Below are 22816 nucleotides of genomic sequence, written 5' to 3'. Positions count from 1 at the left end.
GCAGAGTTTTAAAAAATTCCATTCCCCGGGACTGACATCCCTCATCTATCACTGTCACAGAATTCACTGAAAATATAAAAAAAAAGATCTAACTTTCAAATCAAAAGCAATCACTGCCTACGCAGCTAGTCTTCACCAATTTCAATGACAATCTCTCTGAATCTAGATGAACATGTCACCTCTCAGCCTTTTAACCATACATACACCCCCCCCATCCACACTGTATTAAAGATATGACAACAACTTATATTTATATATCTTCTTTAGTGTAATAAGGTGTCCGTAAGATGCCCACAGGAGCATTATAAACAAAATGTGGCAACGAGTCACATAAGGGGATATTAGGTCAGATGACCAAAATCTTGGTCAAAGGGGCAGGTTTCAAGGAGTGTCTTAAAGGTGGAATGTGATCCAGAGAGGTGGAGTGGTTTAGTGGGAGTATTAATCCAGAGGGGTGGAGAGGCTTGTGGGGGGTGGGGGGGTATTAATCCAGAGTTTAGGGCCAAGGCACCTAAAGGCGCAGCTACCAATGGTGGAAAACCTAATATCGGGGATGCAAATGAGCCGAATTGGATGCGCACAGATATCTTGGAGTGTTGTGGGGCCGGAGAGAGACAATGGAAGGATTTGAGGGTTGTTTGAGAGTTATAATCATGTAATCATAATAATAACATAAATAGTGAATCAGAAGACCATTTTACAAATGGCCCAAGTTTTTCTTCTGCTTTCGTTACATCGGAATCACAGACTAATATCCGGATTCCGCCAACATTTACATGGGTGTACGGCTAGTTAAACCAGGCATGGCCTTCCCCTGCCCATTAGCAGTCTCTGATTTTTGCTGCCATTTCATAAAATTAACAATTAATTCAAATAAACATTGAATTAAACGCACCAATGACAAGCTTTCTCTCTTGTTAGGAGAATCCTCTCATTACCATTGAGTTCCACGATCACATTGAACATGTAGAAAAGTGTAAGAACGAGACTAGACAACCCCTTGGAGTGAGACTGCAGTTATATTGTCACTCTCGCAATGCTGCAAAGTGAAACAAAAACAGTTCAGGTGCTGCCTGAAATGGACTGTTGGTGACATTAGCAGATGTTTTTGTGTGAGGTTCCTACGTCGGCTATTTTTTTAGTAGGGGGTGGCTAATTCATTTAAAATAAACAGATGCTTGAATGCCAGGCATTCCTTACAAAGGGCCTGACCAAGATTACGCACCCAGTATTTGAGCGGCTTGGTGCAGCCCATGCCCTGGCACATTGATAAAACAACCATTATCTCACTTGTGGAATCACTGGAGCTACTAATGCATCACTGAATGGCGAGGTGTCCCAACGAAAACAAAAGCAACTTGCATTTATATAGCACCTTTAACATAGTAAGAAATGTCCCAAGGCATTTTTTTTTTATATATCAAGCAGAATTTGACACCCAGCCATATAAGGGGTTAATGTGACAAAGCCAAAAATTAGGTCAGGAAGGTAGGTTTTAGAGAGTATCATAAAGGGGGAGAAAGGTGGAAAGGTTTAGCAGCGAAATTCTGAAGCTTAGGTCCGAGGAAGGTGAAGGCGTGACCGCCAATGACGGTAGGATGGAAATTGGGGTTGTGCAAGATGTTAGAATTGGAGGAGCACAGAGATCTCAATTGGTAATAGAGGGTTGGGATGCCCAGCGAAAGTAACTGAGCCTCAGAATCACACAGGGCCTTTTCACCACCAGAATGGGTCCGCCAATTAGTACTTTTCCCCACTTGATCACCCAAGAGTCAAATAGACCCCATCACCCATGTTCGGCATGGTGTGGGTGGGTTAATAGTTGAACCCCCTTTCCTCGTTCCGCATTTTATGATATTGTTAGTTGTATATGATAATAAGATGCTAATGAATTGATCGATGAAAGAAAAAGAGGCTTCTTTTTAAAGGATGTCTTGCGCGACACCGTGAGGTGCTTTTAAAGCACGAGAGCAAAACGCTGGAAATCTGAAATAAAGACAGAAAATGCTGGGAAAACTCAGCCGGTCTGGCAGCATCCGTGGAGAGAGAAACAGAGATGACATTTCGAGCCCGTATGACCCTTCTTCAGAGTCGCTGCTGAGTTTTTCCAGAGCTTTCTATTTTTGAAACGTAGTCACAGTTGTCACACAATCAACACAAAGAGAAAAATCACTAACGTAACTTGATAAATTTACTATGATGGGTTATAAAAACAATTGGTATTATGGTAGACTATGGAATAACACAGGCAAATTTGGGCCTGCTTGCTCTACTGGCTAAACTGGAGTAAAATGGAAATGAATATAAATGGTTTGGGGAAAAATTTTTCCCCCTGTCGGATGGGAGGCGCAGGAGTGGATGCGGGCAGGCAGGCCTCCGATTGGTGCCCCTGATCAGGGGGCGCGCCACCATTTTACGTGGGCAGGCCAATTAAGGCCCGCCCAGCGTGACGTCCGTCGGGAAGCGCTATGCTTGGGCGGAGGGGGGGTGATTCCCTCAGCTGAGAGTGCGCTCACCCTGAGGCTAAGTGCTGCCTTAGGGAGATCGGCTCCGAATTAAAAATTGTAATACGAATGATAGAAAAATTTCCCTGACCTTTTCCCTCATGTGACACTGTCACATGAGTTGGGACATGTCCATAACTTTTATTGAAAGATTTGATAAAAATTTAAATACCCTCATGAAACCTCATCCCGCCCGTGGATGAGGTTTGATGCTTTTCCTGAAGCCCGCCAGGGCTCCCGGCCTACCCACCAACCCTAAGGTTGGACGGGCGGGTCCATTAATGACTTTAGTTAGTTTATCAATGGCCTCAATAGGCCATTGACAGGTCGGCGGGCGCACAGCTGACTCAGCTGCGCCCCCACTGACCTGAAAGTGGAAGTGACGCGGGGTGAAGTCGGGAGTTCCACCCGACGTCATCCCGCGTCATTTTACGTGTCGGCGAGCGGGCCCCGCCCTCGCTCGCCAACCAGAAAATCCTGGCCTAGGAAACCTGGCAGCCAGCCTGCACTCAGCAAGTTCCCACAAACAGCAATATGAGACAGTGACCAAATAATCTGCTTTTTATTGGTGTTGGTTGAGGAATGAGTATTGATCAGGAGGAAAACTCCTCTGCTCTTCTTCAAAAGAGTGCCGTGGGATCTTTTACGTTCACCTGAGAGGGCAGATAGGCCCTCTGTTTAGTATTATATTTGAAATACAGATGTCTTTTACATGTTATTTGTCCAACATATTGCACACTAATATGGTCTATTATCCAATCTTTGGCCAACACCTCCAGATCAGGTTCTTGATTGGTAAGGGGATCAAAGGTTATGGGGAGAAGGCGGGAGAATGGGGTTGAGAAACTTATCAGCCATGATTGAATGGCGGAGCAGACTCGATGGGCCGATAGGCCTAATTTCTGCTCCTATGTCTTATGGTCTCATGGTCTTATGATCTCTGCTACCGCCATTGCTGATTGGTCACTCAGACTGTGGGTCTAATTATGCCTGGGTCAAAAACTAATTGTACTTTGTCCTGCTATTGAATGCAAAATCTCTGCCAATGCCACTGAACAGTTATTTTTCACACGGAAGAGGGTTCAGACAAGGGAAAGAAGTTCAGATCCACAACAGAGGAAACAGAGGATCAGTCACGGGACAGCGGGAGGAGAGAAAAATTCACACACAACTGGGGAGAAAAAAGGACAGACCAAGCGAAAAAGAAAGGCTCAGGCAGGAAACAAACAGAGGGTACAGTTCTAGCGGGGAGCAAGAGAAATTCAGGCAAGAGGTAGAAGTTCAGAAAGAGAAAACGTTTGGACATGCAGGGAAGGGGGTACAAACAATCAGTCTGAGAGAAAGCAAATGCTTAAGAGGAGAGAGAGAGCTTCAGATTATACAAGAAGAGAAAACAGCTTAGACAGAGAGAAAAGGTCGAAGATAGAGAAAACATCCCCCTTGACCTTGAATTCCTTCTTTCTGTCCCTACATAGAGAATCAGTGTAAATTGCCAAAAATAATTTTACGTTGCATCTTATCAGGGTTCTAATCCAATGGATCCACAGCTGCACACCAGGCACTTTACTCCTCAGCTAACTTATTCCCTGACTCCTGTTTGCGAGTGACTTTGGAAGTGAATGGTTGGTGGTAAATTGTAGACACACAAAGAGAGGCCCGATCCACACCCAGAGGCACACAGAACAACAACTCCAAAGCATGGGATGGCATGGGCAAAATTCCTCTTTTAACAAAAACCAGAAGGGTGGCTGTTTCACCCTGTAATTAGCAAACCATCGATGGAATCCCAATCTCAGAAATTACACATTTCGAAGCCACAGTCTCATCCCTACACTGTTAGGAGCAGCACATTAATTACAGAGGGAAGCAGGCACCATTTGATTTCTCATTAAGAGCAATTATAATCCCAAATTCAACACAGGAATTTCTCATCTTGGCAGTTCCCGCAAACAATGATAATGATGCTGTTGACTTTTCAAAGCAATCAATCTCTGTCAATGAGTCTACAACAGACCCAGAGAGGAGGTGGTGGCGTAATGGACTAGTAATCCAGAGATCCAGGGTAATGGTCTGGGGACATGGGTTCAAATCCCACCATGGCAAATGGCAAAAATTTAAATTCAATAAAAATCTGGAATTAAAGGTCTAATGATGACCATGAAACTGTTGATGATTGTTGTAAAAAAACAACCCATCTGGTTCACTAATGCCCTTTAGGGAAGTAAATCTGTGGGAGTCCTCAACATCGACTCTGGACCCTATCAAGTTTCATGCCATCAGGTCAAACATGGGCAAGGGAATCTCTTGCTGATTACGCCTCCCCCTCAGCTGATGAATCAGTGCTCCCCCATATTCAACACCACTGAGGGCAGCAAGGGCACAAAATGTACCCTGAGGGGGGATCTTCAACATCCATCACCAAGAGTGTTTCGGTAGCACCACGACTGACTGAGCTGGCCGAGTGATAAAGGACATAGCTGCTAGACTGGGCCTGTGGCAGGTGGTGAGGGAACCAACAAGAGGGAGAAACATACTTGACCTCATCCTCACCGACCTGCCTGCCGCAGATGCATCTGTCCATGACAGTAGTGACAGGAGTCACTGCCGCACAGTCATTGTGGAGATGAAGTCCCACCTTTAAACTGAGGATACTCTCCATCATGTTAGTGGTACTACCATCGTGCTAAATGGGGTAGGTTTCAATCAGATCTAGCAAGTCAAGTCTGGTCAACCATGAGGTGCTGTGGACCGTCAGCAGCAGCAGAATTGTACTCAAACACAATCTGTAACCTCATGACCTCACATATCCGCCACTCTACCATTCCCACCAAGCCAGGGAATCAACCCTGATTCAATGAAGAGTACAGGAGGGCATGCCAGGAGCAGCACCAAGCATACCTAAAAATGAGATGTCAACCCGGTGAAGCTACAACATAGGACTACTTGCACAAGCAGAAAGTGATAGACAGAGCTAAGTGATTCCACAACCAATGAATCAGATCTAAACTCTGCAGCTCTGCAGTCCTGCCACATCCAGTCATGAATGGTGGTGGACAATTAAACAGCTCACTGGAGGAGGAGGCTCCGCAAATATCCCCATCCACAACAATGGAGGAGCCCAACATATTAGCGCAAAAGACAAGGCTAAAGCATTTGCAACAATTTTCAGCCAGAAGTGCTGAGTGGATGATCCATCTCGCCCTCCTCCAGAGGTCCCCAGCAGACTTCAGCCAATTCGATTCACTCCACATGGTATCAAGAAACGGCTGAAGGCACAGAAAGTGCAACTTTCAGTAATAGTGTTGAACACTTTGTGTTCCAGAACTTGCCGCGCCCCTAGCCAAGCTGTTCCAGTACAGCTACAACACTGGCAACTAGGCGGCAATGTGGAAATTGCCCAGGTATGTCCTGTGCACAAAAAAGCAGGACAAGTCCAATCTGGCCAATCACCGCCTCATCAGTCCACTCTCGATCATCAGTAAAGTGATGGAAGGGGTCATCAACAGTGCTATCAAGCAGAGCTTCCTTAGCAATAACCTGTTCACTGATGCTCAGTTTGGGTTCCGCCAGGGTCACTTAGCTCCTGACCTCATTACAGCCTTGGTTCAAACTTGGACAAAAGAGCTGAACTGCTGAGGTGGGGTAACAGTGACTGCCCTTGACATCAAAGCAGCATTTGACCAAGTGTAGGATCAAGGAGCCCTAGCAAAACTGGAGTCAATGGGAATCAGGGGGAAGACTCTCCGTTGGTTGGAGTCATACCCAGCACAAAGGAAAATAGTTGTGGTTATTGGAGGTCAATCATCTCAGCTCCAGGACATCACTGCAGGAGTTCCTCAGGGTAGTGTCCTCAGCCCAACCATCTTCAGCTGCTTCATCAATGACCTTCCTTCCATCATAAGGTCAGGAGTGGGGAAGTTCGCTGATGATTGAACAATGTTCAGCAGCGACTGCTCAGATACTGAAGCAGTCCATGTAAATTGAAGCAAGACTTGGACAATATCCAGGCTTGGGTTGGCAAGTGGCAAGTAACATTCGCACCATGCAAGTGTCAGGCAATGACCATCTCTAACAAGAAAGAATCCAACCATCGCCCCTTGACATTCAATGGCATTCCCATCACTGAATCCCCCACTATCAACATCCTGGAAGTTATCATTGACCAGAAACTGAACTGGACTAACCATACAAATACTATGGCTACAAGAGCAGGTCAGAGGCTAGGAATCCTGTGGCAAGTGACTCACTTCCTGACTCCCCAAAGTCTGTCCACCATCTACAAGGCACAAGTGGTGGTATATTATCCACTTGCCTGGATGAGTGCAGCTCCCACAACACTCAAGAGGCTTGATACCATCCAGGACAAAGCAGCCCGCTTGATTGGCACCCCATCCACAAACACTCACTCCCTCCACCACTGATGCACAGTGACAGCAGTGTATACCATTTACAAGGTGCACTGCAGTAACTCACCAAGCCTCTTTAGACAGCACTTTCCAAACCCACAACCACCAGGAAGGTCAAGGGCAGCAGATAGATGGGAACACCACCGCCTGCAAGTTCCCCTCCAAGCCACTCACCATCCTGATTTGGAAATATATTGCTGTTCCTTCACTGTCGCTGGGTCAAAATTCTTCACTGTGGGTGTACCCACACCACGTGGACTGCAGCGGCTCAAGAAGGCAGCTCACCACCACCTTCTCAAGGACAATTTGGGATGGGCAATAAATGCTGGCCCAGCCAGCGACGCCCACATCCCACAAATGAATTTTTTAAAAAGACACTTTGATATTACATTTCCTTTTACACTCTGGGCAATATCAGCAAATCCAAACCTTCTCAGATATTGTAATCCTGAAATTTCTGCCACCAATCAAATTTAACAAAGGCCCATCAATTTAGTGACAATAACATGTTTGTTCTCTAGAAAATTCAAATCGCATTGCCCCTACCTAAATGATGAGGTCAGGAGATTCATGTGGAACATGAACCAGCAGAGACAGGTTGGGCTGAGTGGCCTGTTTCTGTGCTGTAGACTCTGTCAATAACCAACACCTGTAAGACAAGGGCTATTGACGGCCCACCTAACTGTAGTGCATTTTTAACCCTTCATTAATTATTTTGAAAGGGTTACAATTATGTTACGAGATAGCAATGGTGTTAGGATATGTACAAGGATTCGTGCAATAGCAGTGCCAAATTACAAATGTCAACAATCACAGTCAATACATTGTTAAATACAATCAGTCCTTCAGTGACTCGCCTGATCTCACATCAGCTGGTTTCCACCAACCTACAACTGATGTTAGACTTGTACTCAGGAAAACACGTCTAGAGTGAGATGACAGTGAGCTCCGTCGTGCCTGAAAGGAGTCAACATTTCATTGGGAAAGTTGTAGTCAGAAGTAATTAAGCTCCGAGCGTGTGGGTGGCTGCATTGCTGCTCAGAAGTCAGCTCAAGATAATTATTATAATGAAAGTCAAAACACTGTGTCTCACTGACGGATAGATAGATAGCTGGATAGATAGATCAACGCTCAATTAAATGATTCATAATGCTCATGCTTATTTTGTTTTCTAAAGTCACACACTCAGTCTTAAGGTAACAGGAATAAAAAGGATCAGAAACCTGAAAGAGAATGAGTTGAGAAAAAAGTGAAGCAATGGACTGTGAAATGTGCACACGCACGCACACACACGCATATATACACACACACACACACATACACACACATGCGCACATGCACACATACACAATGCACACATGCGCACATGCACACACGCGCACACACACATTTACACAGGCACATACACACATGTGCGCACACATACACGTGTGCACACATACACACACACATATGCACACACACGCGCGCACACACACACGTACACATGCGCGCACACATATACACACATGTACGCACACATGCGCACACTCACATACACACACATGCGCACATGTACACACACACATGCACACGCACGTGCACACACGTACACACGCATGCACACACATGCATGCACACACACGCATGCACATACACACACGTGCAAACACACACATACACACATGCACAAGCATGCTCACACACATGCATGCGCGTGCGCACACAGACATATACACAGACACATACATAAATGTGCACGCACACACATGCATATGCTGACACACATGCACATGCACACACACAGACACACATACACATGGACGCACACACGCACGCACACATGCACAAGCATGCGCGCACACACACATACACACACATACACACACATACACGCACACACATACACACATGCGCACACACACACAAATAAACACACACATGCGTACACACACACATACACACACATATACATGCACACATACACAGGCACATGCATGCACACACATGTACACACACACCCTTGCACACACGCACACATACACAGGCACATGAACACACACGTGCACACACACAACCGCACACACATGTACGCATGCACACACATATACGCAGACACATACACACATGTGCACACAATTACATGCACACATGCGCGCACAAATGCACACATCCACACATGCATACACACACACGTGCACACGCACACACACATACACACACATGCACACACGTACTCACACACACATAAACACACACATGCATGCACATGCACGTGTGCACACGCACACTCACACACACACATGCAGGCACACACACACATATACACCAGGCACATACACACATGTACACACACATACATGTGCGCACGTTCACACACATACACACACACACACGCACACATGTACCCTCATATACACATCTGCATACACATACATGCACACGCACGTTCACAGACACGCACACATGCACACACGCACACACGTGTGCACATACACATGTACACACACGCACACACACATATACACACACATACATACACATGCGCACACACACGCGGGCACACACACATACACACATGCACACACACTCACACATGCACCCACACACACTCATATGCACAGACATACACTATTGTGCACACACATACACGCACACACAGGTACACACATGTGCACACACATACACGCACACAAACACATACACACGCATGCACACATGCACACACATGCGTGCACGCACACACACACCTGCACACACACACATGTGCACACACACACGTGTGCGCGCACACATTCATATGCACAGACATACACTATTGTGCACACACATACACGCGCACACACATACACACATGTGCACACACATACACGCACAAACACATACGCACACACACACACACACACACACATACACGCACGCGCACACACACACACCCACGCACACACATACACACACACACGCGCACGCACGCACACACACGCACAAGACATGCATACACATGCACACACACACATACACACACATGCACACATGCACACACACACATGCACGCACACACACTCATATGCACAGACATACACTATTGTGCACACACATACACGTGCACACACATGCACACATATGCACACGCATACACACACACACACATACGCTCACACACGCACACAAATACACACACATACACACACACGCATGCGCACACACACACATGCACAAGACATGCATACACATGCACACACACACATACACACACATGCACACATGCACACACACGCGCATGCGCACACACACATACACACACATGTGCACACATACATGCGCGCACACACACTCATATGCACAGACATACGCTATTGTGCACACACATACATGCGCATACACATACACACATATGCACACGCATACACGCACACACATACGCACACACACGCACACAAATGCACACACATACACACACACGCATGCGCACGCACAAGACATGCATACACATGCACACACACACATACACACACATGCACACACACGCGCATGCGCACACACACATACACACACATATGCACACACACATGCGCGCACACACACTCATATGCACAGACATACGCTATTGTGCACACACATACACGCGCATACACATACACACATATGCACATGCATACACACACACACACATACGCACACATGCACACAAATACACACACATGCACACACACGTGCGCACGCAAACACACGCACAAGACATGCATATACATGCGCACACACAGACACATACACACACATACACACATGCGCACACATGCACACGCACACACACACATGCACACACACATGCGTGCACGCAAACACACGCACAAGACATGCATACACATGCACACACACACATACACACGCACACACGTGCACACACATACACGCACACACACGCATGCGCACGCGCACACACACACATGCACACACACACGTGCACACACACACGTGCGCGCACACAAATTCATATGCACAGACATACACTATTGTGCACACACATATACGCGCACACACATACACACATGTGCACACACATACAGGCACACACACATATGCACACACACACATATACACACGTGTACGCACACACACACCCACGCACACACATACACACACATGCACGCGCACACACACGCACACACACACACACATGCACTCAAAAGTTGGTCTTTGAGAGTATATTTGGATACATTTTGGGTGCAGAGAATTTAGTAGCTCTATCCATATAGACAGAGTGACACCTTTAGGTTTCCAACTATGTACTGCAACCAGTGGTCAAGGCCGAAAAACTTTATATCAGAAAGCAATTGATTTGTTTTTCCGCCGTTTCATGAAAGAATATTTCCAAATAGCAACAGCAAGGGCGGGGGCAGGGGGGTGTGGGGGGTGCGATTTAAATCAGCCGAGATGGAGCAGAGACTCTCGGGTGGGGTTTTTTGCTGCTACAGATTGTGAATGTGTCATGGGCGCTCCTGTATTACCTGAGTTCCATGTTTTGTTTAAATGATAGTCTGTATCTGGGTTACATTAGACTGAAAGGATGTTCGTATCTACCAAGAGCAAATTACTGTGGGTGCTGGAAATCTGAAACAAAACCAGAAAATGCAGGAAGCACTCGGCAGTTGTCTGGCAGCATCCGCGGAGAGAGAAACAAAGTTAACATTTCAGGTCTGTGACATTCCATCACAGTTCATGTTTCACACCATATCCCAGAAGTAATAAAACAAATACCAACATATCTGAGTGTGATGGAAATAGGTTTCAGTAAACAGAAAACAATGTTTATAATTATATAAATAAATTCTATTCATGCAACTGTCGATCTTATCTGAAGTATGTTCGTCCTGGTTCAGTGAGTGACACTCTTATGTGGTAGAAAATGTTGGGTTCAAACCCCACTCCAGACACTTGAGCACATAATCCAGGCTGACTCTCCCGCACAGTGCTGAGGGAGTGCTGCACTGTTGGAGGTATTTGAGAGGCCCTATCTGACCGCTCAGATGGATGTTAAAATTTCCCATGCTACTATTTCAAAGGCGAGACAAGTTCTCCCAGGGTGTCCTTGGCTAATATTTATTCCCCAACCAATTTAACTAAAAACACTCATAGCGTGGCCATTATCTCGTTGCTGTTTGTGGGAGCTTGCTGTGCACAAATTGGCTGCCACGTTCCCTACATTACAACACTGGCTACACTTCACAAATATTTCACTCTCTGGGAAGCATTTTGGGATGTCCTAAAGTCGTGAGAGGCGCTGTATCAACAACAGTCTTTCTCTCAAACGTGATTCATCGACCAAGAGTTGCAAGTTCAATACGCAATTAAGAAGCGCATTAACATTCAGTGAATAACTCAGAATAAATATTCCATTACTGTCCACCTTTGAGGGATTGGCCATTCTGTGAGGAGACCATAAGACCTGGGAGCAGAAGTCGGCCATTCGGCCCATCCAGTCTGCCTCCCGCCATTCAATGAGAAATCATGGCTGATTTGATCATCCTCAGCTCCACTTTCCTGCCTTTATCCACCCCTCCCCACACATGTTTGCAATGAATGAACAGCCTAGCCAACTCCTCAATTGCAAGCAGCTCCTCTTTCAGGTCCAGACCCGGGAGAGGGTAACTTTTCTCCTCTCCACAGGGCGAGGGAATGGGTTCCTGGAGAGTGTCAGAGCCCTGAGACTCCACGGCACAGGCTCCGGGATACAAGAACTGCGGGAGCCCAACTCGCTTTTAGAAATCCTAACAAGTGCAAAATGTCTTTTTTTTTTTCATTCTCTCTCTCCCTCTTTAGATCAGGCTGGGAATCAAAGTGTGCCTATTGTCCCTTACTGTTCACGAAAAAAAGTCGTCCAGAGATCTAAATGTTGACGCTGTGAAACTGAACAGCTTTAATCTCCACAATTGGCTGTCAGTTCATCTGTTTCAATAGCAAATCAGAGAGGCCGGTGAATAAATAAATAAATCTTAAATAAACCTGTTTTTTTTTAAAAACACAGACAGACGCCAGATTAGAAAGCGATGGCGAGAGAATGGTACAGGGTTTTATTCAGAATGTTGTCTCCTTGTGTCTCTGAGACAGGATGGCGTTTTCCAGTGAACATGTCATGGAAACAAACCCGGCGTTCCTGCTCCAAGGTGGAAATAAATGCTCGATCTGGAGATGGATCGCGGACAGGCAATCTTGAAACACGAGGAATTGCCTGGGCGATGGAGTCAGACAGAGACAGAGAGAGAGAGAGGGGCTCTTTCAGCAGTTTCTAATCAAGGAGATTAAGGCATTGCACCTCCCATGCTCTGCTCCTGATAGAATGGCGAGACCCAGGTAGCAGGGCGAGATATAAATCTATTTTTCTGTCAAATCCCTCTTTGTCAATGCAGTGGGAATTTCAACAGGTGCAAATATCTTGGTAGACTTGTCCCCTGAGCTATTCATTGCTTTTTTTCCCCCAAAACTATAACTACGAGGATCAAAAGTAATATACTTCAGTGCTATTGAATTGCAACAGCCACAATGTTTAATCACCTACTCCCCACGAGTCAAGAACTGTTCCAAATACTTTATATATAAATATATATATATATTTATGGATGTATATATTCAATTACTTCAAGCTAAATTCTTTCTTTTAACCTGTATAACTGTATATGCGTGTGTTTTATATTTTCTTGCCTTTAGTAGTTAATACACTTACTCTTGCCTTTAATTCAAGAAAATCTCATTGGAAGTGTAATGTTTTCAGGCAATGCTGATGTCTATTTTCCCAGGGCTATCAGCATGATCCCAAATCCATTCCTGCCGGTGAGAGCGAGAGTTTAGGAACAAGGATGTGATTGTGCGATCGAGAGATGAATGTGATTCTGTTCTGGGGGGCACCCGGTGATGCTGGGAGCTTACTGAAGGACACACGCTGCATTCTGCTGCAAACATCACATTGCTTCCTGTTAGTCCTCACTGTTCTTCATTTCAAACATTAAGGTGGGGGGGGGGGTGGGGGGTAAGAAAGTAGGGCTTGCATTTACATAGCATCTTTCAGGGCCACCCCGTGGTCCACAAATCCTTTCCAGCCAATGAAGTACTGTTAAAGCGTAGTCCTATTGTGACGTAGGAAAGACAGCAGTCAATCTGTACACAGCAAGCTCCCATAAACAGCGGTGACAATGAGCAGATAGTCTGGGTTTTTTTTGTGATGCTGATTGAGGGATGAATATTGGCCAGGACACCACACACCACTGCGCTTCTTTCAGATAATGCCAGGGGATCTTCTGCGTCCACCTTCACATTGAGGATACCCTCCATCATGTGTGGCACTACCACCGTGCTAAACGGGTTAGGTTTCAAACAGATTTGGTAACTCAAGACGGGGCATTCATGAGGCGCTGTGCGCCATCAGCAGCAGCAGAATCGTACTCAACCACAATCTGTAACCTCATGACCCAGCATATCCCCCACTCCACCATTACTATCAAGCCAGGAGATCAACCCTGGTTCAATGAAGAGTGCAGGAGGGCATTGCCAGGAGCAGCACCAGGCACACCTAAAAATGAGGTGTCAACCTGGTGAAGCAACAATGCAGGACTACTTGCGTACCAAACAGCATAAGCAGCAAGTGATAGACAGCTAAGAGATTCCATGAGCAACAGATTAGACCTGAGCTCTGCTGTCCTGCCACATCCAGTCGTGAATGGTGATGGACAATTACACAACACACTGGAGGAGGAGGATCCACAAATATCCCAATTTCAATGATGGGGGAGCCCAGCACATCAGTGCAAAAGATAAGACTGAAGCATTTGCTACAATCTTCAGCCAAAAGTGTCAAGTGGATGATCCATCTTGGCCTCCTCTGGAAGTCCCCAGCACCTCAGGTGCCAGTCGTCGCCAATTCAATTCACTCCACGTGATAGTCAGAAATGGCTGAAGTCACTGGATACTGCAAAGGCTATGGGCCTTGACAATATTCTGCCAATAGTACTGAAGACTTGTGCTCCAGAACTTACTGCACCCCTAACCAAGCTGTTCCAGTACAGCGACAACTTGCATCTACCCGGCCATCTGAAAAATTGCCCAGGTATGTCCTGTAAAGCAGGACAAATCCAACCCGGCCGATTGCTGCCCCATCAGTCTACGATCATCTGTAAAGTGATGGAAAGTGACATCAACAGTGCTATCAAACAGCACTTGCTCAGCAATAACTTGGTCACTGCGTTCAGTTTGGGTTCCACCAGGTTCGCTCAGCTCCTGACCTCATTACAGTCTATTTCAAACATGGGCAAAAGGGTTGAACTCCAGAGGTGAGGTGTGAGTAACTGCCCTTGACATCAAGGCAGCATTTGACAGTGTGTGGCATCAAGGAGCCCTAACAAAACTGGAGTCAATGGGAATCAGGGGGAAAACTCTGCACTGGTTGGAGTCATACCTAGCACAAAGGAAGATGGTTGTGGTTGTTGGAGATCAATCATCTCAGTTCCAGGACATCACTGCAGGAGTTCCTCAGGGTAGTGTCCTCAGCCCAACAATATTCAGCTGCTTCATCAATGACCTTCCTTCCATCATAAGGTCAGAAGTGGGGATGTTCACTGATGATTGCACAACATTCAGCACCATTCACGACTCCTCAGATACTGAAACAATCCATGTCCAAATGCAGCAAGACTTGGATAATTTCCAGGCTTGGGCTGACAAGTGGCAAGTAACATTCGCACCACACAAGTGCCAGGCAATGACCATCTCCAACAAGAGAGAATCTAACCATCTCCCCTTGACATTCAATAACATTACCATCACTGATTCCCCCACTATCAACATCCTGGAGGTTACCATTGACCCGAATTGGAACTGGAATAGCTATATAAATACTGTGGTTACAAGAGCAGGTCAGAGGCTAGGAATCGTGCAATGAGTAACTCACCTCCTGACTCCCCAAAGCCTGTCCACCATCTACAAAGCACAAGTCAGGAGTGTGATGGAATACTCTCCACTTGCCTGGATGAGTACAGCTCCAACAACACTCAAGAAGCTTGACACCATCCAGGAAAAAGCAGCCCAATTGATTGGTATCCCATCCACAAACATTCACTCCCTCCACTGTCGACACACAGTGGCAACAGTGGGTCCCATCTACAAGATGCACAGCAGAAACTCACCAAGACACCTTAGACAGCACCTTTCAAATCCATTACCATTGCCATCTAGAAGGACAAAGGCAGCAGACACATGGGAACACCACCGCCTGGAAGTGCCCCTCCAAGTCACTCACCATCCTGACTTGGAAATATATCACTGCTCCTTCACTGTCGCTGGATCAAGATCCTGGAACTCCCTCCCTAACAGCACTCTGGGTGTACCTACACCACATGGACTGCAGCAGTTCAAGAAGGCAGCTCACCACCACCTTCTCAAGGGCAATTAGAGATGGGCAATAAATGCTGGCCTAGCCAGCGATAGCCACATCCCATGAACAAATAAAAAAAAACCCTAATTTGACAGGCTTCAGTTTAACTTGTCATCTGAAATATGGCACCTCTGGGAGCTCAGCAGTCCCTCAGTTTTGTACCAAGGTGTCTGCCTGGATTTTTGTTGTCAAGTCCTGCATTGGGATTTGAACCCAGAAATCCTGAGGCAAGAGTGTTACAACTAAGTCAGCTGGCCAACAGCAGGCACGTAATAGGGGCTTTGAAATCAATGCTGCATGAAGCCAAGTTAATCAGCACCACGCCACACCATTAATCTCATTGCTTTTGCTGTGGGATCTTGCTGTGCGGGAACTGGCCACTGCGCACCATTCGTTACAACAACTTGTATTTCAATGGCACGTTTAAGGTAGGCAAAAAAGGGCTCAACAGCGACTCCTCTTCAAGAAACATGCTTTTTCAGCTGTAAAGTGCTTTGGGATGTCCCGAGCTTGTGCAATGGTCTTATATAATTGCAAGTCGCTTCTTCTTTTGAAAATAGGCAGGGTTAACACCTCTTAAAGAAGAACACAACGGAACTACAGGCCTAGAAAAACAAAATAAACACTTGCAATGCAATTCCTTTGTCAGTAACTTTAAGAGGTATTTTTATTCACACGACCTAATTATGAATTGCCTGGGAGTGTGTCTCTAATTTACTCTCTGGGGGTGTTCTGATCATATAAAGCAATCGGACTGAAGCCCTGCTAGTCTGCCTAAGTCATATCTACCCCATCGTTAAATTACCACCTTATACCCTGCACCTCCGCAGGTCACACCTTAAACACTGCGAACAGTCCAGGTCACTGAGACACAATGGAGATGGCCAAATCCCGGAGGCAGTGGGAGAAAATCACATAAGATTGATCCATACTTTCAAAGCTCTGAGATAGGAGCAAAGACGGGGGAACAATTTGAGATTTTCATCTGCAGAGGAAACATGTGAGAGGTACATTTATAAGTTAAATGAAGGGTATAAGTCAAGGTTCTGGAGACCGGTAAATCCAGAAAATGACTTTAAATGAACGGAGAATGGAACAGAGTAGGTTCAAAGTGGCAAAAGGTAAATTGCATTTAAGAGTACTGTGCACTCTTCTGGTCTCCAAATTACAAAGAAAGGGATATATATGGGCTCTGGGAAAGGTGCTAAATGTATTTACAAGGATGATGCTGGAACTGAGAGGATCTTGCTATCATTCGTTCATTCGTTGGTTTCATCCTCTTACCAGAAAGCTGACTACCATGGATCCCCACCTCTGTCCATCCCGTGCTGCCCTTACACATTCCGCACAGGTCAATCATTATATCCGTCATCCATTTTCTCCTCTGCTTCCCTAGCCTAGGTTTTCTGCTGATCTTCCCCTCCACTAATTGTCTGCTTCTAGCGCCTGCGCTAATGATGTGACCGAAGTATTGCATCTTTCTCTCTTTGATGTTATACACTAATTTTCCCTTTTTTCCTCAGCCATTTCCAGCACTTCCTCATTAGTCTTGCTGTCTGTGTAGGATATGTGGAACATCCTATATGCCCACATCTCGAATGTGTTCAGCTTATCAATAGTCACTTTGTTTGCTGTCTATGTCTCTTTGGCATACAACATGGATGGCAAAATGTAGCACCTCAGCATTCCTTTCCTAAGATTCATGTTCAGTTCCTTTGATGTTAACACATCCTTCATTCTGACAAAGCTGTTATTTACAGCTGTCAGAAAAGACTGAAATGGCTGAGATTCTTTTCTCTGATAAAAGAGAAGGCTTGAAGGGTAACCTGATGGAGGCTTTTCTGTTACGAAAGGTTTGATGGGGCAGAGGTTGAGAAAAAATTTCCACTGATGGAGGAGACCAGAACTAGGAGCAAGTCAAGAAAGGTGGTTGTGAGGTAGAGCTGGATGTCATCGGCATATATGTGAGAACTAACGCTTTACTTTCAGACGATGATGCCAAGGGCTAGCATGTTAATGGGAAATTGGAGGTGACCAAGGATAGGTCCTTGAAGGAGAGAAAGTAGACAGGGATGCTGCCCAATGGCTGGACTTGACAGGCATGGGGAAGGGAGGGAAGGAGGAGAGTCCATGAGTTCCTTGCCCTGTTCTTTGAGAGGTGAGAACAGAGGGGCAGGCTGTGAGGAAACTAAGCCAATGGTTCATCTTTGCTCACCATGATGTCTTTGGAGTAGTGGGTGGTTTGGCAGAGGAGGAATTTAATCACGTAAAAAAAGCCTCTGTGTACCAAAACAAAAAAATTAAGCTGTAAACAAGGACTATTACGCTTAAGTTCTAGTTGTCATCAGCACGATTGTGTGGTTATGAAAGCTGGGCCTTGAAAGCTGTAGTTAAGAAAACTGGAGGTTTTTGAATATGCTGAGACATACATTGAAAATTAGCTAGACAAGAAATCCGAATAGTGAAAGGGTCTTTGAACCAGCATAACAAAAGAGAAACCTGATAATGAAAGTAAAGGTGTATTGTGGGCGCATTATTTCAGAATTACTGGAGGAATGGTTGGGATTTTTTTGCTGTCTGGAAGAGCCAATGACAATAGTTCAAAGAATGTGACTCAATGCTTTTTTCAAAAGATTGCTTCTCAGTATGTGGGAGTCGCTGGCAAGGCTAGCATTCATTGCCCTTGTGTAGTCATCCTCCAGAAGCTGGTGGTGGGCTTCCTTCTTGAACCAGCCTGTGAGGTGAAGGTGCTCCCACAAGGGGACATTAGGCAAGGCGGTTCCAGGACTTAGACTTCAGCGACGGTGAGAGAACTTGGACGGTGTATGTCCAAGTTAGGATGGTGTGTGACTTGGAGGGGAACCCGGAGGCGATGGTGCTACCGTGCACCTGCTGCCCACATTTTTCTAGGTAATGGAGGTTGGAAGTTTTGAATGCGGCAGAGTTGGCAAGCGTTTCATGTGGTTGTGTACAGAGCAGAAAATATGCAGTTGCACAGGAGAGCTTGCTTTCACCCAGCATATTACAGGAACATTCACTGGTCCTGAAATGGCAATAAAAACGGAGAATGCTGGAAAGCTTCAGCAGGTCAGCCAACAACCTGTGGAGAGAGAAACAGAGTTAATGGCCTAATTTTCCGGTCCCACCCACTATGGGAATCATAGCAGGCGTGTCATGATAATGAAAGAAAAACACTGAATTGCGTCTGGAAATATTGGACTTTAAAAATAAGAGCTGAGTTTTTAAAAATGTACACAAGCCACTGGTTGGAATGCTGCAGGATGACTCCCTAAGAGGTAATGGAGCCCCACCCTGTTGCCAGACAAGGTACTTCTAAAGACATCCAGAAACTAATGTCTCCCTCCGGTAGAGACAATGGGACATAATGGGAGATGAGTATCATCTCATCAAGAAATCCTGTAAGCAATGCCCCGACAGGTTTGTGAATTTGTTTCCCACTTGGAATATACAAAGAAGGAGTTAAAAGTGAGCTGAAAAGCTGCTCTGGTGTCTGTCTGTTGGTGGCTGTTCTGAGAGAGAGCAAGAAGTTTGACTCAGAACCAATAGCCATACACAGTACCCCTGCAAATCACCATTTTGCAGGTACCCCAACCTCCCTCCTTCTCTACCAAATTCAACTCTACCGGAACTCAAAACTGACTATTCATCTACTGGAGTCAATTCTACTGGAATCTCGAATCGCAACGGCCACAATGTTTAATCACCTACTCCCCACGAGTCAAGAACTGTTCCAAATACTTTATATATAAATATATATATATATATTTATGGATGTATATATTCAATTACTTCAAGCTAAATTCTTTCTTTTAACCTGTATAACTGTATATGCGTGTGTTTTATACTTTCTTGCCTTTAGTAATTAATACACTTACTCTTGTCTTTAATTCAAGAAAATCTGATCAAATTGGCTCCTTCAAAATTAGAACAATTGGGTCTGGGAAAAAGGTATCCATGAAAGGGACCCTTTTTAGGTTAAGTCTTCTTGCGACCAACAAGGGCAGTGAGGGGGGCTGTGGGGGCGCATCCAGTTCACCCCTCTTCACCCGGGGCATAACAGTTTGGGAGACTCCAAGCCAGATGGTGACAAATGGAGGGGTCTCACCTGGATCAACAACTGTGAGGAAACAAAAACAGAATTACCTGGAAAAACTCAGCAGGTCTGGCAGCATCGGCGGAGAAGAAAAGTGTAGACGTTTCGAGTCCTCATGACCCTTCAACAAACCTCACCTGGGGGTGGGTCGTAACGGACGGGATGGATAATTTGATGGACTTCGGAGGCTGGGGGCGGTGGGGGGGAGGGGAGCGTGGAATTTCCGGTCCCGTGGTGGGCAGGATTGGAAAATCCCACCCGGTGTTTTGGATTTATGACCTTTCATCTGAACTGGACCCTGAAATCACCTCGGCTAAATTATTTTTGATATCTTAAATGTTTGATAAGGCAGTATGTAAATGCAAATTTATCTTTACCCGCACTACATAATGTTACTTTATGAAGGTGCTTTTAAAGTTTAGAATTTCTCTTTAAAATTCCTCGATATTCCAAGGAATTTGGCATAAATAGCTGATCTGCGATAAGACTCTTAAATTTATTTTGTGCTCTGTAATTACCCTCTCACTATTTTATTGGTGGTTTAATCTGTTTAAAGTAAATGGGTTAATGTCACCACTAAAAGAGTAGAAAGAAGTTCAGACTAATGAGCGTAGTGCTTGGAAATGAGTGTCCCACAGTATAACTTGAGGGATAATATCTTGGATGAATTCTTTAATGTTTATTGAGTAACCAAAGTGTCGAGCTAATCTCCATGCAGAGTTATAGATAAACCAGGAATCAGTGGTCAAAGTGATGCCAAATTGTGCCTCTTGTTTACTGATTACAGGAGAGAGGGAGGACTGAGGATGGTGAGGAGTGCCGGAGGCTGGGAAAACTGGCATTAGGAGCGAGATGCTGCGCGAGGACTCTTGACTCCAACTCCAGGTGACATCTTTTGGACGAGGTGTTAAACCGGTGGCCTGGTCTGCTTGCTGGTGTGACATTAAAGATCCCATGGAACCACTGGGAAGGGAGAGCTTTACCAGTATCCAGGCCGTTGCCACCCCTGCAACCAATAGTACCAAAAACAGTTCAACCGGCCAGTCACTCATTTGCTGCCTATGGGATCTTGCTGTGTTTGCCTGCAAACGAGCAGTGACTACGTTTCACTTTGGGTAAAGCACTTTGCAACATCTTAAGGTGTGGTAAGTCGCAACTCAAATGTAAATTCTGACTTTCTGTTCATTGCAATGGGTTTGTTTGTTAAGGCGATTTTAAAGTTCTGAATTTCTTCCTTTTTAATTCCTATGTGTCCCAGGAAATTTGGTATTAATGGCTGATCTGCCATAAGAACCTTAAATTACGTCTTTCACAAGTAGTCAGGATATCTCATGATTCACGTCTATATGATTCAAACATAATCGCCCCTTTTCAGAGTTGCTGATTTGGATCTGCCAATATATGCCTGAGTAGTGTTATCTCTATTTGAACTTTATTTGAAAATAGAAAATATACTTAATGCTGCGTCCCAAAAGCATCTCTCACAATTAAAGTACACGTTCTTTATTATCCCTGATGATAAATTACTTGGATCTAAAATACATTCAGCTCCAGGACTCCCTCAGAAACACTGAATTTTCTGCATTCTGTTCAGTTGTTAATGGAGCCACTTCATAGCCCCCTGTCTTTGTTAAGGATAAAATAATTATGCCCAATTCTTAACCATGCAAGGACAGGTCTACGCTGTCACAAATCTAGCCTTTTCACTGGGTGGCAGTCGTGAGGGCTACCTGTCTGGTGATGACACCAATCTCAGAAATGAAGCAGTGAAAGTTCCACAGGTCAATTGGAAAAGTCACCCCTCAGTAATAAGCAAAAGGATTGAAAACCTTGAAGGGGAAACAGTGCAGCATTATGCAGAATTTGGAACTCCACACTGTTTTAAATCATACCGTGATGAGTTAACATACATTTTCCTTCGAAGTACAGGAATTTTATTATCTTATTTGAAGAAAGGCCAGGGACTTCTCCCAGCATCATGCCTAAACCTTCCCCTCAAAAAACAAAAATCACTAATTGTTAGATTAACCGGCGGTTATATTGGTGAGGGGGAGGGATGTTGCCCAAGACACTGGGAGAACTCGTCCAGTTAGTGCCCTGGGATTTTTTATCCATCACCTGAATCACAGCAATGGCTCTCAGCTTAACATTTCATTTCAATGCAGCACTTCCTCAGCGCTGTAACTGAAACATCAGCTCAGATCCTCTGCTCAAGTGGAGCTTTAACCTGAACTCTGTTCGTGTTTGTTGTGCGACCGAGGTGATTGTGGAAATCCTCCTAGACACATTTAGCCCCGACTGGCTCCAGGACCAAAAACAGGCCCAGTAGGTGGTGCAAATTGCACAAACAGGTCCTTTTTATGGAACTTGCAAGATCTATGTGACAATAGAT

The sequence above is a fragment of the Cetorhinus maximus genome, chromosome 17 (assembly GCF_964194155.1).
Source record: "Cetorhinus maximus chromosome 17, sCetMax3.hap1.1, whole genome shotgun sequence".
In the NCBI taxonomy this organism is placed as follows: domain Eukaryota; kingdom Metazoa; phylum Chordata; class Chondrichthyes; order Lamniformes; family Cetorhinidae; genus Cetorhinus; species Cetorhinus maximus.
Note: the sequence above shows the minus strand (reverse complement) of the source record.